At 43.4% G+C, this 18,673-nt stretch overlaps 1 long non-coding RNA gene across 1 annotated transcript in view; it reads left to right on the forward strand.

Annotated features, from left to right (window-relative positions):
- The first annotated feature begins 893 nt into the window (after nt 1-893).
- Nucleotides 894-18,673, forward strand: part of LOC126546308 (uncharacterized) — a 52,519-nt gene continuing 34,739 nt past the window's right edge. The window contains exon 1 of the long non-coding RNA XR_008608544.2: nt 894-1,325. This is a non-coding gene — a long non-coding RNA (uncharacterized lncRNA). The remainder of the gene's footprint in view (nt 1,326-18,673) is intronic.

The following is an 18,673-nucleotide window of genomic DNA, read 5'->3' on the forward strand; positions in this document are numbered from 1 at the left end:
GAAAACGGGCTCGTGATGACCGTGGCGTCTGCTGCGTCGTCTGCTACAGCGTCACATGATGCACATATTAAATAAGAGAAGGAACGTTTGGTAACACGCACAGGTACATAACTTGCTTTCTAAATATTTTAGCCAACGCTTTATAGCGCATATAACTGAGTTAGTCATGAAAATGTAAGGTGACATGACATGATATAAATGTCATACATGGCTTGGATTTCAGTTTGACAGGAACTTAGATGCGTTCATAAATGTGAACAGACACGCTTTCATTGTTTGCCAAATTATTGAGGATGACTAGTTTATCTGACTGGCTGTTTTTCAAATTGTATGTTGCCTGTATGCTGTAACGTAAGTGAGAAACTGCGGTCAATGAGAATGTTTTCAAAACGGGCCGCTTATTGGTAATGGTCAAGTTTTGCTACATTAATATATCTAACAATCGTATAGAAACGTTTGTTTTTTGTTTCCACAAGGAATAAAGCGCAGAATATGCCGCATTTTATTGAATATATTACCATTGATACCAGAATTTCACAAAAACACATAGTTGCCGTACTTTTGTGCTTACCTACTTTACAATTTTGCACAGCTTCAAATTTTAATAACTGCGAACTAATTAATATTGTTTACCAAGTGATAATAAAATACAATAATTACAAATTAATTTGTTTTAATTTTAAAATACCCAATGTAGCCAGTGTTTTGCATTTACTAATGGTGCATGTTGCTAGACTTTTATGTTTTTTATTACAATTTCTGAATTTTTTGTTAGTGTTATTTTGTGCAGATAACACACTTTTCTGGCCTACAATCTTCTATTTAATTACATTCGCTCACTTTTTTCAACGCAATGACATTGCCAGTTGCAATATCAACCGGCCGGTTTTCAGTGAAGCTACGTGGACTTCAACGTAATCTAAAAACGTTGGTGGACGTGAAGAGGCAGCTTTTTCGCGCAATAATTTAAGAATTACTGGAGATCACGCTGTGTAAGAAAAGAATTATGACGTGTCTAGCTAGCTCAACTGTAATGAATTCATTTCAAATTATAAAGGTGGCGCAGGCGTCGAACAAGGCGGCGAAGCGTTGACGAAGCCAGGAAAACAACATGAAATGTTGTTTCTGTTACATTTCAATCGGCAACGAGTGCTACGACTCCTAGTTAAACTGTTGAACGTTCTTCGGTTCTGCAATCCAGTACAGGAGAAGATCAAACGCCGTTGGTGTGTTCGCAATGTGCGTGTGACGGATCGTATGTGACCATACAAACCGCCTAGCCAAAGTCCGGATCGCAGTGAATGTATACGCGCCCTCGAATCGGGGTAAGCAAACCTAGGACCGATGTTGTTTCACAAATGGCCCAGCGGCTATGGTGTGTCCTGTTGATGGCGAAGTCGCAGCGTCCGCTTTGCGAGTGGAGAGGCGCGACGCAAAAACGCCCGTGCACCGCGAGCTTTTACTTACGCACTAAAGAAGCCGAAGTGGTCATGATTAGGCCAAAGCCCCTCTACTACGACGTCCCTCAACTCAACGTCGTAGTGTTAGGATGTGAAACCCCCCGGCAAGGGTTTCGTATGCGGTTGCATAATAATTTATTCCTTATAATCAGTTTCGCCACAGTACAGCGATGCCATGCGGTGAAGAATACACGATGTACTGCGGTAAAACAAATCGCCCTACAGTAATGCACAAGACCGGAACGGGGGCGATATCACGGTGCTTAGTACGTTTTCCTTAAATATACACGCGGTCACGGTACGAGCACAGAGATGTTCTTGACATGCCTTCAGAGCTATTACCTGCCGTGAGTGTGGCTATTTTGTTTGAACCGCCTTTGCGTTGCCCGTATATGAGATCAAAACAAGGAATATTACGCGTTCCTTGATTAATACATCACCGAAAGCGTTGTTTCAATATTATGAGCTGCCACATTCGGAATGGTAAAAGCTGTTGGCAGGAAATGAAACGCCGTCTAGTGAGAAATGGTCAAAAAGTCCCGGAAGCGAGTCGAAGCTCACGTGTATTCAATACCGCTCGATTAACGGATGTAAACGGTAGCATCGTCCGAACCTGCGACTCCTCTAAACCAATTCACTGTGGAACCTCGTATGAAGACTTCATTTCCGTTAGCTTGCTGTAAATAAGGATGCTGTCTTTAATGATGTCATTTAATGCTTAGACAGTTAGCACGTGCGGAGTTCTATAAGATACATATTTCAACGACGATACATATCTCCACGTCGACTCTCTTGATCTTGGAAGAGAACTACGAACGCCTTTTCTTTTTTTTCTAGTTAGAAAGAGACACCACAGATATAAAATGATGACACACAGTTTGAGAGATTGCTTTATTATCTAGCGTCAGAACACGCATTTCCACGAATCTAAAGTAAGCCGGTGTTCTGAGACCTTTATGTAAAGTTTTGCGGCTATTATAGCAAAATCTTTGTCCTTACGGATTCATAAAATGATTTTCTTCTTCCTTTCTTCTTCTTTATTATTATTATTATTGTTTTCTTGCACTACTGCAAGTTGCTTCTTAGTCAACGCGCATCAAGCATGAGCCCTCCTACCAAGCCACGACACTGATATGCACGAGGCGCAACGGCTTTCTTTTTTTTTTTTTTTTTTTTTTTTGCATTTTAAGAACCTGCGTAGCTCCATGTCATTACCTTTTCATGCTGTCAAGCTTAATTTCATTTGTCTTACTCTAAGGCTTACACGATGGCCGCGGCGGCCGCATTTCAACGGGGGCGAAATGCAAGAAGACGAGCTATAGCGTACCGTACATTGGATGCACGTTCAAGAAACGAAGGTGGTCAAGATTGCTCCGTAGTCCCCCTCTATAGCAAGCCTCAGAACCGTATCGTAGCTTTGGTACTTAATCCCCAGAATAAAATGTTTTAACACGATGCAAGTATAATAGACGATTTTACAACAAGAATCGATTCATTTCCTTAATATTTATAGGTGACTGGTTTACAGAATCGTTTTCATCGCCTCAGAGCAGACTCGCATATTGGGGTGTAAGAAACACCGAAGTAGAAGGCTGTGGACTACGTTACCCTACATCTTTTACTAAACTGAGTACTGAAGTGACTATGCGTTCGCATCCATTCGAATGCGGCCTCCGCGGTAGCGAGTCGAACACGCGAAATCGTGTTCAGCAGGAGTACGCCATGTCCACTGAGCTACAGTAACTATAGTGACGCCTTTGCATGTCTCATAAAAGGCACCTGTGTTCCTTCTGCAGCAACAGAGTATATGGCACAAACCATACGCGTATATACCGAGGGGGGGGGGGAAGGGGCACTTGCCTCCCCCCCCCCATTCAGTGTCGAAAGCGTGGGGCCAAGTTATGTAATCCGCGCCTCCATTTTTGAAAGTATATATAGCCACTTCCGGCGGCATGCTGAAAAGTGCAACAAAAGTACAGCTGAAGCTGAATTTTCTTTTTTAATGTAAATACTTCTCTATAGAGAGAACTAATAAGGGAACGGCACAGTCACCACATAAGTAATGCTTTTCTTTACTACGCATCCTCTGCTTGAACAGCGAGGACGACGGACAGCGGACGACGCGCGGGATTCACCATACACGCTCGCGTTGCGGATAACGCCCGACGCTGGGCAGTTCCCACCGTAACAAATGTCAGCTTGCGCGATTTTCATCATGCCCAGATTTTTGGGACCGCCACATCCGTATGCGAATGAGCTTGCTACATTTAACCTGCGGACCAAGGGGAGGTTCAGATAAAGTATTATAATCGGCCGCACCCAATGATTGTGTGCCTTACGGCATGAAATCATTGGATTATCAAATGCTGGAACTTTTTTATCTCTGTCCAGAGATAGCCTATATAGCGTTGTTGTCTGAGTATCTTATCATCATCAAAAATCTAATCAACTTGCAGGTATAACTGTCGAGTTTCATTGTGTTATCACGACTTATCGTAGATGTACTCGTGAGAATGACCTTGGTCAAACGTGAAGGGTCATTTCAATACCAATAGAACCAGGCACGTACCCAGGATTTTTTTTCGGGGGGGGCACCACCTCCATCATAATCATCATCATCATCATCATCAGCCTGTTTTATGTGCACTGCAGGACGAACGCCTCTCCCTGCGATCTCCAATTACCCCTGTCCTGCGCCAACTGATTCCAACTAGCGCCCGCAAATTTCCTAATTTCATCGCTCGACCTAGTGTTTTGCCGTGCTCGATTGAGTTTCCCTTCTCTTGGAACCCATTCTGTAACCCTAATTGTCCAACGGTTATCTAACCGGCGCATTACATGACCTGCCCAGCTACATTTTTTCCTCTTGATTTCAATTTGAATATCCTCTATACCCGTTCGCTCTCTGATCCAAACCGCTATCTTTCTCTCTCTTAACGTTGTGCCTAGCAATCTTCGTTCGATCGCTCTTTGCGCTGTCCTTAACTTGCTCTCAAGTCACTGCCCCATATGTCAGCACTGGCAAAATGCACTGATTGCACACCTTACTTTTTAATAATAATGGTAAGTTTCCAGTCAGGAGCTGGCAATGTCTGCCGTATGCGATCCAACCTATTTTTATTCTTCTGTGAATTTCCTTCTCATGATCAGGGTTCCCTGTGATTGATTGACCTAGGTAAACGTACTCCTTCACAGTCTCTAGTGGCCGACTGGAGATCCTGATCTCTTGTTCTTTTGCCCGGCTATTTATCATTATCTTCATCTTCTGCATATTAATATTCAACCCCACTCTTACACTCTGTCTGTTAAGGTCTCCAATCATTTGCTGTAACTCGTCTGCATTGTTGTTGAATAGAACAATGTCATCGGCAAACCGAAGGTTGCTGAGATATTTGCCGTCAATCTTTATTCCTAAGCCTTCCCAGTTTAATAGCTTGAATTCTTCTAAGCACGCAGTGAATAGCTTTGGAGAAATTGTGTCTCCCTGTCTGACCCCTTTCTCTATAGGTATCTCCCCTGCTTTTCTTGTATAGAATTAAGGTAGCTGTAGAACCTCTGTAGATATTCTTCCGCGAAGGATGAGTCAGTAAGACGAGAAACTATTTACAGATTATATTTACAACAACGGTTGCAGCGCTGACCGGTTAGATTCACAGCGCGAGCCCAGTTCGTTCTTCCTCCTCTTTTCTGGAGTGATGGCGCCCACGCGCATCGTTCAAACAAACAAATACCACACTCATGTAGCAATACTTTCCAAGCTTTTTACGTAAGCGTTCTGTACTCCTTGATTACGTAGTGCCTCTATCACTGCTGGTATCTCTACTAAATCAAATGCATTTTCGTAATCTATATAAGCCACATAGAGAGGCTTATTGTACTCTGCAGATTTCGCGATAACCTGATTCATGACGTGGATGTGATCCATTGTAAAGTATCTCTTCCTGAAGCCACCCTGTTCCCTTGGTTGATAAAATCCAGTGTTGCCCTTATTTTAGTGGATATTATTTTGGTAAATACTTTATATAATACTGGGAGCAAGCTAATGGTCCTATAATTTTTCAATTCTTTAACGTCTCCTTTTTTGTGGATTAGTATGCCTGCATTCTTCCAGTTTTCTGGGACCCTTGCAGTCGATAGACACTTCGTATAAAGAGCCGCCAGTTCTCAAAGCATTATGTCTCCTCCATCTTTGATTAAATTGACTGTTATTCCACCTTTTCCTCCTGCTCTTCATCATTTCATGTCTTGCAGGGCCCTTCTGACCTCATGGTTAGTTATAGGAGAGTTTCTCTATCCTGGTCATTACTGTTTCTAAGTGAGGTATCGTGACTCCTCTGGGTACTGTATACAGGTCAGCTTAGAATATTTCCGCTGCTTTTACTATATCTTCGAGATTGCTGATGATATTACCCTTCTTATCTTTTAGTGCATACATCATGGTTTGTCCTATGCCAGGTTTCTTTTTTACTGATTTCAGGCTGCGTTCATTTTTTACGGCTTCTTCAGTCTTTCTCATGTTATAGTTTAGAATATCAGTTATTTTCGCCTTGTTGATCAGTTTTGACAGTTCCGCGAATGGCGTAACGCTGTGCGGCCACCAGTCCCATACAACCGCGTAGAGCGCAGGACTCTGCGATTCTAGACGTACTGCGCTCACCGCGATAGGTTAGAAAAACAACCACATAAGCACAGCAGAGAAGTGCCTACGTGAGGCGGTTCGACCAATAACTGTGGAAGCGTCATTCAAAACAAGTAGTTGTTTTCCACTTCTGGCGGCCTTTTCTCTACTTCCTTTTTAAATAAAAAGAAGTTGATGCATAAATATTCTCATAAACAACGGTGAACTTTTTTTATTATTCGCTTTTGCTTGCAGTTTGGTTGTTGCCTTGGCTCTCTCCCTTAGTAGATCGCTTAATTTCTCAACTCCTTGCGATTTTTTGTTTACAGTTGCCAATTTTGCACGAAAAGTGCTATACAATTAGGGAAAAACAGACGAGGTAACGGGCGACAGTCATCTTGCTTATGGGTTTAAGGGTTATTGCAGGGTCTCATGATGGACGCTCTCGCACATTATTTTATTTCCCACCTTATCTAACCCATATCACGTGTATATGGTTCCGGGCATCTGCCAGCGTCGCGGCGAGCCGTAAACTCGAGGAAATAATGAAGCAAATGGAAAAGTCAAACGCAATTGGCATTTTCCCCGGCCGCAACTCGTTCCATGAGAGTACAGACCAGCTGAGTAACAGCCGTATCCCTCTCCTGGTCCCAGGATCTGCCTAAACTGAGAAGGTTGAACTAACAAAAGCAACAGCTATGCGCGTGACGGTTGAATAGATGGTGACAACTGAACGCATCTCGAGTTAATCGCACGGGTGCGGAATCTATGAGAAAACTGTCCTTCACATTACAAGAGATGCCGATAACTACCGCAATCTAAAAGGAGTGAAAAAGGCAGCATAATGCTGACAGATGAACAGCTGCCAAGTATCAACATTGATCTGGCGGCACATTAGGAATGTGTGAGGAGTGGTGGCGTGGATGGGGAGGGGGGGGGGGGGGGGGGGGGGTATGCCACTTGATTTCGGGGGGGGCCCGGGCCCCCCCGGGCCCCCCCCTGGGTACGTGCCTGAATAGAACACTGACTTGAATTTTTTATAATGACACGTAACACTTCTGACTTTTAGCGATTTCATTTTCAAGCTGTTTCTAATTAAGAGCTACACTGTTACGTGTTTCCTGGCAGGAGGAAAAAACGGCACATACTTTGTATTTTGAAAAAAAAAAAATGGCCTCTTTTGGGTGACGTGTACCGAAAATTTCCACTGTGTAGGTTGTTTATGTGCTCTGCAAACATTTACTGAATCGTCGCTTTCAACCAATTTTTATGCGTTACAAATGCCATTTAGTTTTCTCCCCCGGTATCCACGGTAAACTAGCGGGGCACGGTGTCTATATTTATTTGAAGTATATGAAGCAATGTTCCGAGTGGCCAGCGAGCTATGTTTATTTTGTGTAGGTTCATTACAGCCTTTGTTACGTTCTAGGTTGTCATAGAAATGTTTCCCAGACTCCTAAAACAACAGCATGAGAGACGGTTGAATTCCCGTGAAAATAGAAAGTATTTTAAGCACAATGCATTGCGAAACTTTTCCTTTCCTACTTTAAATGCAAGTGTTGCAGATAATTGCTAAACCCCCAGTTTTTCCATGTGCTTTCGTGCATTGTACGAGATACGCAGTTTGTTTATCCAGTGTTCTCGGTCAGCTAAAGAAGGCATATCTTATACATATGTGTGGAAAATCAGGGATAAGGTTCCAAATGGGTAGGTGAAACAAGTTCCAAATAGGTAGGTAGGCAACAAGTTCCAAATGGGTGGGTGAAATGCGCATTTTCTAGCAGAATACGTATGCAAGTGGCCCATAGCGTTATTAGCCTGTTTTACGAGTGGTGTAAAACTTAGACGGCTGCGCTGGCATAATTACAACTACATGTGAGGTCACATTTTGCGAACATGAGGCGAACAATACGCCAAGTTTATGTGCAATGGTAAATATGTTTTGATCAAATACAGCGTTAAAAAGAAACTGTAAGCAAGGGTTAGAAAGTATCACGCTACTGCTGTTAGCTAGGTCTCCCGATATCCCATAAGAAGTCTGCATTTCAGATATTTATACTTGGAAAGAATAGCCAGCATTTTAAATACAATATGTCGCGTAGTATTAGCGTTTCTGACTCATTTATAAGTGACACAAATAAGGATTGAACCTTAATCTTCTTTTTTTTTTTTTTTCCATGCGTGATACATTAGTTTCGTCTGGTGTCCGCACTCGACTAAATGAGGCCGCTTCGTTATGTTTGGTGACTGCAAGGACAAATTAATGGGTGATGTTCAGGTGAGGTTCAAAACAGATGCGTAACTGGGGCTCGCGATAAATTACGCATGCAAACACTCCAGAGTGTTATGAGCGTGTCTAACGAGCCGGGAAGCCCGCTGCCCCGAAATATAAAAATCAACAAGACAAAATTTACCGGAAATTGGTGGTACGCTCTCTTCTGTGCTCTCTGTGCGAAGTTAAACGATGTTGGATCAAACACAGCCGTTGTAAAAAAAAAATCTTATTCAAGTGTTAGAGCGTGTGATATTACCGTGTGATCAGCTACGTTACCGAAAGTGCCGACATAGATATTGGGTACAACATCTTTATTTAAAAAATGGATGGGGGACAGGGTAACTGCAATGTGTGAAAAAAAAATTGTGTTTCTGGTCCTCTAAGAAGCGTTGCAAATAATTACTAAGCCGTCGTTTTTCTTTCGATATATTCAGGCGTCATAATGCGTTCAAACTTGGTTTCAGCGATATCCTCGTTCAACTAAACATAGTATTTTGTTTATATTTGGCGAAAATAAAGGGCGCTTTGTGAGCAATATGGAGGTAAACTTCAAAGACAGGGGACTAATTATGACGTTTGCAATAAATTAAGCATGCAACGATGCGGTGGCGATGAGGTGCAGCGATAGCGTAAAAGTAGAGCATCCGCCGCACGTGCAAAAGGACTGTGGTTCAAATCCCCGTGCTGCGCAATTTTCCACGGGATAAAAAAAAATCCGCGTGTTTTAATATTGCTTAAACAGGCCTGCCATGGCCTGACCCCGGTGACCAGAACCGGTAACGCACTCCCTCACCAGAGCAGGACTGGCCACCTTGGTGCAGTACCTGGCCACAACCTCCTCTATGAATACAGCAATCAAACCCCGGCCCTCAGTCCTCAGCAGCTGCAAAGCAATTGACCTTAACCGTACAGCTAGAATAGGACTGGCAGAACTTTCCAAGTTAATCAACAAGCGTAAGATAGCCGACACAGGGAAGTAGAATATGGATAGAATTGAGCATGTTCTCAGGAACGGAGGAAGCCTAAAAGCTGTGAAGAAGAGAGAAACTAGGAATATGCGAGAATCAGATGTATGTGCTAAGAGACAAATCGCTGTTTCGCCCGAAATCGCTGCTTCGCCTTTCGGGCGAAACCGTGACATTTTGCAATAGCGATTCTATATATATATATATATATATATATATACGAGAGCGAGGCCAGATCGTTTGCGGTTTGCCCCTCGCCCCCTCGAAACAGTTGGTACGCCACTGGCACAAACGGAAGCAATCGATAAACGTGACCCTTGCACGGCACGACATAATAGTCTTTAGAAGGCAGGCCTTGGGGCGCCGAATCCGTAGCCTATACCTCAAAATTGCTTTCTTTTTCACACAGAACAAAATAATGCAGCACGCATTTTGCATATAACAGATTACCAATGAGGAGAGACAATCATGAGGACATTTGTGCGATAAAAAAAGGAGGCCAGGTCAACTTCACGCGCAGAAATGTTTTCGAGGCATTAATAACAAATATCAATAAATGAAATTAATAAGAGAGGCATGTAGGAAAGACAAATACAGATTTCTGCGCGTTTAGCTTGTAGCAAGGAATGAACGGGGAAAAAAAAATTCGAGAGAAACTCGCCATAACAAGGCACGTTAAAAAATTAAAAAAAAGATCCATTTTCTAAGACTTGTTCAAAAACCACGTTTGTCTTTATTTATTTGTGTTGAGGGCTCGCGCATAATTTTGAGTTTATTTTATACGCATTACCAAAGTTCTGTAAAGTAGGTAAAAAAAGCATGAAAATAAATAGCTTTATTAACATTTCTTATTCTCTCAAAGTCGGAACGTCGTGCAGTTGCGTAAGCCGCAGTTTTCCCCTTGTCTCAGTTGGTATTTTTTATGCTGAAACAAAGGCAATAGTGAACTTCGAGCAGCTGTGAAGTAATGTCTGCTTAGCAGAAGTCCTGACACTAGCACCACTAGAGATATCCGCACTTGTGTGCTACGCAGTGCGTTGGCATTTCTTTGTTTCCAAAAATAATTTTTCAAGTAGATTGATTGATTGATTGATTGATTGATTGATTGATTGATTGATTGATTGATAGCAGTGGGATAAGAGCTTAACTTGAACGCCGACGCACTCTTTTAGCTTATTTCGGAGACAGATACATCTGAATGTGGGGCTTAGCAGGCATGACTTCGCTAGTGTTCGGCTTGAATTCCGCAATCGCACCATATACCTAAAAAAACTAATTCAGAAAGTCACTTAGTCAATATATTTCATTGCCAATCTCTGTCGGCCTCGTTCCGCAGCGGAAAACGGGTCTTTTGATGCGATTTGTATCGTCCAGGGCTGCGGTCTAGCGAGGTATACAGGAATACGAAGGTATTCCTTTTGTGTGGGTGTCTGCACGGGCCCAGCTGAACTGGAACATCGCCCACGTGTTCCACGTCGTGCTAGCCAACGGCATTTTATAGGATTGAGAAGTCGTAACCGATCCACCGTGTAGGCCTGCTCTTCCAATGGACACAGAACGAAAGCGGAACTCACCTGCATGTGAAGACAATGCTTGAAGACTCGAGTCGCGGTCTGCGATGGAAAATGAAAGAATTATACGTCAGTATATATATCTATCTCTAATATGTGTATATGCTCAACAACTCTCCAGATGACTTGCAAAAGTCATCTGGAGTGTAAGTCATCAAAAGTGTAAGAGCAGAGTTGAAGGTTCATATGCAGAAGACAAAGGTAATGTTAAATAACATGGCAAGAGAACAAAAATTCATGATACCCAGTCAGCCTCCGGTCTGCGCAAGGAGTACGTTTATCTAGGTCAATTGCTCACAATGGACCCTGATCACGGGAAGGAAATATACAGATGGATAGGAATGTCTGGCAGCGCATTACCCCAGGCATTACCAAATCATTACCGGCAACTTATCGCTATCCGTGAAAAGAAAAGTGTACAATCATTACGTTCTACCGGTACTAACGTATGGGCCAGGAACTTTGAGGTTAACAAAGAGGCTTGAGAAAAAAAGTTAAGGACTGCGCAAGCGTAACGAACGATGGAACGAAAAATTTTAGTGATAATGTTGTTGATTAGAGAGCAAACGGGGGTAGCCGATTTTCTAGTTGACATTAAGAGGAAGAAATGCAGATGGGTGCCAAGAGAAGGCAAGCACAATCGAGGACGGCAGATAATCAGGTGGTCTGATCAGCACATGTCCTGTGTTCTTTCGCAAAGAATATTCAGACCGCTCTAACTACGCCCATTTACTGCTATTATTATTATTATTATTATTATTATTATTATTATTATTATTATTATTATTATTATTATTATTATTGTTGTTGTCGTTGTTGTTGTTGTTGTTGTTGTTGTTGTTGTCGTCGTCGTCGTCGTTGTTGTATTTGGGCGCCAGCATTATTATGACAGCAAAGTCCCTTCACACATCGGAACCGAGCCTATTTTTTCAGCGGATGCCTTTGTTTCAGCACGAAAAAAACGTAAACTCTAACAAATTGTAAACAGCTACTTACGCAGTTGCGCGATTTTCCGACTTTGAGAGAGCTAGTGTACAAAAGTTACTAAATTTCTTATGCTCTCACACGTTTTATAGCTACCAAAGGCAAATTTGTAAAATTCACTCTATCTTTTTTTTTTTTTTTTAACGGGAACGCATAGCACAACGAAAAAATGGCCGACTTGGCTTTTGAATAAGAGACAGAAAAGTCGGCCACTCTTTACATTTTTAATGTTTTCTTGCGAGTTTCTTCCTGTCCACACTTTGGCCACATATTAAACCAGCAGGAAAATGTATTTACTCTGTTTTTCGTACTAGTATATTTAATTTTGGCGGCAAAATATGAAGAATCGCAAAAGGTCGACAATTTGACAGTGCTCGCGCGCGAATTAAGAAAAACACGCTTCCCCATTTCGATCAAATTTTCCTCGGTCATCTACTGTCATTGGTTATCTGTTGTATGCAAAAATACATGCAATCCTTTTAGTCTTAGTACAAAATAAAGCAATGAACGTTGCTGTACAGGCTGATGTGTTCTGCGCCCCCATGACTTGTCCTTTAAAATGTTGCACCGTGAAAACGTCAACTTTAACTATGGCTCCCCTTTGTGCTCCGAATAAATAAGCAATCTAATTACGGTGGCTCAATGGACATGGCGTTTTTCTGATCACGATGTCGCGGGTTCAGCTCCCTGCCGCGCTGGCCGTAGTCTAACGGAAACGAACGCAAGGACAACCCAGTACTTTAATTTATGTAAACGTGAAGAAGGACGAGTGGTATAATATAAGCCACCACCTTCTACTGCGGCGTCTCTCATAGCCGTGCTGATGTGATTGAGGCAAAGAAAACGTCCCATCAACCTAACAATTAACCATAGACATTATATAAATCAATCGTATTTTCCTGAATTTGCAAAAAAGTGTATTATACTTGCATCGTGCATACCGAACCATGATATAACAATAATTAGCCTTTACAGAATGAAAAGAGAAAGGCGGAGGGTGGCGTAGGTCCACAAAAAACGCAAAACGTTGTTGCGTCTCGCGTACAGCGTCGTGTTTTGTGATGGCGCCTGCCTGATGCATTCCCTAAGAAGGGTGCAACTTGCAGCGATGCAACAAAGAAGGAAGGATGTACAAGAATATTCAAATGTAAAATTCAGGCTAATATACGCGCGAAACTTTACCTCAAACGTCTAACAACACCGGCTGACTTCAGACGTTTTACCTCAAACATTTAAAAACAACAGCTGACTTGAGACGCCTGGAAATACGTGTTGATCGTTACACCACCAAATTTGACGCTACATGAAAAAGAAAAACTCCTAAGTATATTTACAGCTCATATTTATAAGCAGGACGCACGCACGCACGCACGCACGCACGCACGCACGCACGCACGCACGCACGCACACACGCACACACGCACACACACACACACACACACACACACACACACACACACACACACACAAACACACACACACACAAACACACACACACACACACACACACAAGAATAGACATGCCAAGTTCGACAAACTCTTGGATCGTCTTCGTCTAGATGTGGCGCAGACACCCAGTTTTTTTACGTCGCATATGGAAAAGACCAACTTCAAAATGTGTACACCACGGAAGCCTCTGTAGAACATATCCTCATAGAATATCCACAATTCGACCAACATTTTTAAGGTTCACTTTAGGGCCAAGTGCGTATCGTTACGTTGTAGAGAGGGTTCAGAAACGGCCGATCCAAGTTTGGTGGCAATGTACAGGCTGCATGGTGATTTTTTCCGGCGTTTAAAGAAAGCCTATGAAATATGATACAAAATCAAATGACTGCGCTCATAAGTAATGACCGCCTCTTCAGGTAGACAAGGTCATGAGAATTGTAATATCTGCCACAGGCAATTTTTAAAACCTTTTGAGAGTGTTCGCTGAAACACCCGGTTAACATACAGACAGACAAATTCACGAGCATACAGGATAAATTAAACGCACAAGTAGAAATACACAACCCCTTCCGTTAGTGCTAAAACAATATAATATTATCGAGACAGGTAACAGTGCCATAGCAAAAGCGGTAACAGGGAAATTGTTCAAACTTCGGCCTTTTTAATAATTTGATTTTCCTTATGCGGAATCAATATTCGTTTTTGTAGAAGAAGAAAAACTTCATCTGTTTTTCTATTTTCTTTGCAAAGGTATACGAACAGCCAGCTCTTTGCTGATGTCAGTTCAGTTTGGCACGGAATGCTTTGGACCATGCAATGCATAACGTTCGCGTGTGTTCGAAGGCCCGACTTTGGCCCTTCAATGAGCGGGCCCGAATCCGACCCGCACCCGTGGCTTTAAGGCTGTGCCCGGCCTAGGCTTTCGGGTAGGCCCGGGCTCGGGCCCGTGGAGTGCTCTACCTGGAAGCACCGGGCTCGCAGCGTTAAGAAAGGAAATGCGGGCAAGGTAGATGACGATTATCGCTGTGGGGAAAAAAAAAAAAACACCCAAGGGGTGCAAAGAGCGTAGGAGTTTCCGTTTCCCCTTAACGACTACGATTAGCAACATCTAGGTGTTGTTGGTATTAGTAGCGGTAGTAGTGGTTTGACCACAACGCTTGAAACGAGATGGCAGACCATTGCGCAACACTACGAAGCATATACAGACGGACTACTGAGGCGGACTTTGCAGTGGCAATTCGTTTCGCTTATGCAGACTACAGGATTTCCCTCTCAAATTAATCCAAACGCGAGCCGATTTATTCCACTCGCCAATTACTTTAATCAAAGCAGAACGTCCTTCAAGAACCTTCGAATTCCGAGGCAACCAAAATTTTGTGAATATGCTAAGAGTTCAAATCCTTTGTTCAAAATAAATGAGCAAGACGCAGCACCAATGGCTTTCTTTCCATGTGACTTGCGACAACGTTAGGAGGTATTTTTTTCTTCGTTTATTTTGCGAGGGTGACACAGACAGAAGATGTCAATTCTAGAAAATTATTGCCAGAAAATGCTAGCATGAGATTGTTAAGAGAGCGAATGACGCACGCCAGATGTCGTCGTTGCCCTTAACCTATACATCTTAGAGTGATTCAATGATCACTAGGCACCGGTAGGCTTCGGTCACTAGCAAACAGAAATACCTTTCTACTAGGCTAACAGTAGCCTCCAATCGAAAACGTAGTCATGAAACCCAATCAGTAACCCCACTGTGAATGAACGAGCAAATAACTAAGCAACTACACCTTACAGGTAGCTAATAGGACTAAGGTCACTAGTGACCACTAGTTACTAAAATAATATGCTAAGTTCTTCCTAGTTTACTCACTATAATGGCGTGGATATCAAATGAAATGTCATAAAACGAGTAATTCAACTATGCTTACTCTGAACTCGTATGATCAAATCAAGAGTGATAATGAATCATTTATTTCACTGGTAGAGTGGTAGCTTTCTTTCGCGCAAATCGTCATTGATATCAATCAAAAAGTCATTAAGTGAGTATCTATTTGGTTACCCCTGCTGACTGATTACGCCCGGTCCTTAGTGATCGCTAATGATAAGCCAAATTCCATGTTCTTCCATTTTCTTGTAGCTTAGCGTCATGAATATTAAATGAAAGGACACACAAACGATGATTAATATAATAGCGAGGATATGGTAATATAGAATCACTATATAGTGACAATAAGGAAAGGCAGGGAAAGGCAGGGAGGTTAACCAGACTGAGTCCAGTTTGCTACCCTACACGCGGGGAGGGGAATGGAGAGAGAGAGATGAGTCTATACCGCACATTCACATGCACTAAGTTAGGTGTAGGATGTCTGTAGTCGGGCACTCGCGTCTGTTTCCTTCAGGTAGTGATAAAGCGCTCGAACTGCTTTCTGGGCTAATTAACTGTGAGGCCAGGCGCCCAAGATCAAGCATCACAGAGGGGATGGCGTTCTTGATGCGGATGAATGCCTCACTGACAAAGAGTGCCGGTTAGCCACAACTGATCTGGAGAACGCTGCCTTGGGTCTTTTCTCAGACTCTGGATATATGGCGAACATGCGCCCGGAGGGCGTCTATAGCTATATAGGTCATGATTGGGTGGTCTCTCGCGGTGGCATTTGTTGCTGCGGTTGAAGCATTTCGAGGTAGCCCCAGACATGTTCAAAGGGCTTGGCCTTGAATGCTCTGTGGGTCATGGATGTTAGTTTTCTCAGCATTGGACAGCACTGGTGCGCTATATCGCAAATATCCTAGGCAGAGCGGTCCTGCATAGCTCAAGCATAGTGCGCTATATCGCAAATATCCTAGGCAGAGCGGTCCTGCATAGCTCAAGCATAGATGCCACGAGTGTGCCCCACGTTTTACCGGCAAGAAACCTTAGTATATAGGCGATAGATATAAGCTTCTTCTTCAAGTATGAGAGATGTGGGGGCTCCATGAAAGGTCTCTGTCGATAATAACGCCTTGAAATCGGTGAGATTTTGCGTAAGAAATGGGTTGGTTGTCAATAGAAATGGGGTACCAGATCATGGGCTTGTGGGTAAAAGCGACTAAGGCGCACTTCTTGGTCGAAATGCTGAGGCCTTGAGCACGCAGGTACGGTGATGTTAGGGTCACTGCTTTTTGAAGCCGCGCACGCACCTGGAGACGTGTAACTGCCGAGGCCCATATGCATATGCCGTCAGCATATACGGAAAGGTTTACTGTATGTGATAGAACGTCGGCAAGTCCAAGGATTGCAAGGTTGAACAAAGTGGGGCTACGAACCCCACCCTGCGGGACGCCTCGGCAAGTGTAATGGTCAGCGGTTCGGCCATCTGCATTGTGCACAAAGAAGGATCTTTTGAATAGATACCTCCGAATCCACCGAAATATGCATCCACCAATTCCATTATTCTCCAGGGAATCAAGGATGGCTTCACACATAAACAGTGATTGAATTATAATTATGAGGTGGTAGGATTGAGTCACTAGCGATCACGAACATCGTTGTTTAGTATCACAGTGGTAGCCTTCATTCGTGCACGTCGTCTTCGTATCAATCATGCAATCATTAAACGAGTTTTCTGGTTGGAATCGCGAATTGATGATGGCGAGTCACTGGCAATCATTAATGGTACGTTCAGTTCTATGTGCTCATACTTTTATACAGCATAACATCATAAATATCAAATCAAAAGCAATAAATATGGTTGTTCAAATATGATAACTAGAAGATGGTAGAATTGATTTACTAAAGATCACGAATCGCTTTGTTTTCATTCACTGATTGTCACTTCTATGATTGAGTGTCATAATAAAGCTTCTTTTTCTGGCTTTATGGCAGACAGGGTCGAAATAATCGCAATCACTATTAATTATGTTCATTTTAGTGTTTCAGACTATTTACAAATCTAAACATTACGGATATCAAGTGAAAGGATTCCTAAATTGTAATTAAGTTATAATAACTAGGAACTGAAAAAACCGAGTCGTTAGTGTTTAAAGATGTGAAGCGTGTAGAATGAGCTTAGCGTGAATAAATGCTCCGTTATTATGAAGATAAGCAACAAGGCATGCCCAAAAATTTTGAACATGGCCCTGACGGCTATCTGTTGAACCTCCCCGCGCTACACCAGCGTAACTCAAAGGGCAGCATTTGTAAACATTCTATTTTGAAATGCCGCCTGAATTCCGAAAGCTTCAGTTAGCAACGCCAAAAGGGTATGCCCTTCTAATAACACATGCGTATATACGGTTCTTATTAGTAACCTTTCTGCTACGTTGAAGCAGTGTTGTAATCCTGACCAAAACGCTGCTATATATCAGCACAGGCCGCAACATGCCCACGTTAGGAAAGGCCTGCAGAGGTGCCGACATGCAAAGTTTTCTCAGCCAGCTGCAGCTGCGAGCGTGGCGAGCTTGCCCGAAGAGACCATGGAAGCCTTCAACACCTGCCGCTGTGACTCGTTTCGTAGGGACCACGATGTGCCGCGTCAACACCCCCACGGCGCCGCTATGACTAAACGCGATCGGCGGACCAAATATTGTTAGTGAAATCGCCAACACCTTTACGGTTCGACTGAAGCAAGGGGATTTCCTTGAAGGAGATGCCTTGCGGTGCCTTCTCATGGGCCTTTGAAGACGCCAGACAATGGACAGCGGCGGCCTCTGTGCGAGGTGCGCTCGGGGATTAAGAGGTGTCTGCTCGGGGCAAGACAGGTGTCAGCGAGAACCCGCTCTCCTTGGCGTAGAAGTGAAAGCTGTGCGAAATGTGTGCGTGCAATCCTCCTCCAAAAAGGCGGGTCGACTACGATGGCGTTGGACGCTACGAATCGGCGGTGAACGGCCGTTTTCCCTGACCTAGGGATCTAGGGAGGACAGAGTGTTTATAAGCAGTGGTTGTGCGGCTGCTGTGTGTGCTCGTGAGCTGGTGCTCGTTTGCTGTATGCTTCGTCATGCGTGCTCCATTTGGGAGTCACGCTAGACTGTCGAATGTATCTCTTCGTTTAATGTAAATATCTGTAAATAAATGCCGTACGCGTAGTTCTTCCCAAGTTCCTCCCTACGACTGCCAACTCCGACAACTGGATGGCAGCGCCGAGATCGACCTCCAAATCCTACACCCAGAAGACTCAATACGGCAATCACCACCGGAACGTTCAGCACTTGGCTCGAAGTCTCGTTCTGCTGTGGTCTGCAGATCACCGTGTCCGCCTGTCCGAGAAATCGTTCTTATGCTACGTCGACTCCGCAAGGTGTTAGGAAAGCTTAGCGATGTTAATTACGAAATCGCCCTCGTCGACACTATATGCCAAGTCGCATTCCTAGTTACAAAG

The sequence above is a fragment of the Dermacentor andersoni genome, chromosome 1, assembly GCF_023375885.2.
Source record: "Dermacentor andersoni chromosome 1, qqDerAnde1_hic_scaffold, whole genome shotgun sequence".
Taxonomy (NCBI): Eukaryota; Metazoa; Arthropoda; class Arachnida; order Ixodida; family Ixodidae; genus Dermacentor; species Dermacentor andersoni.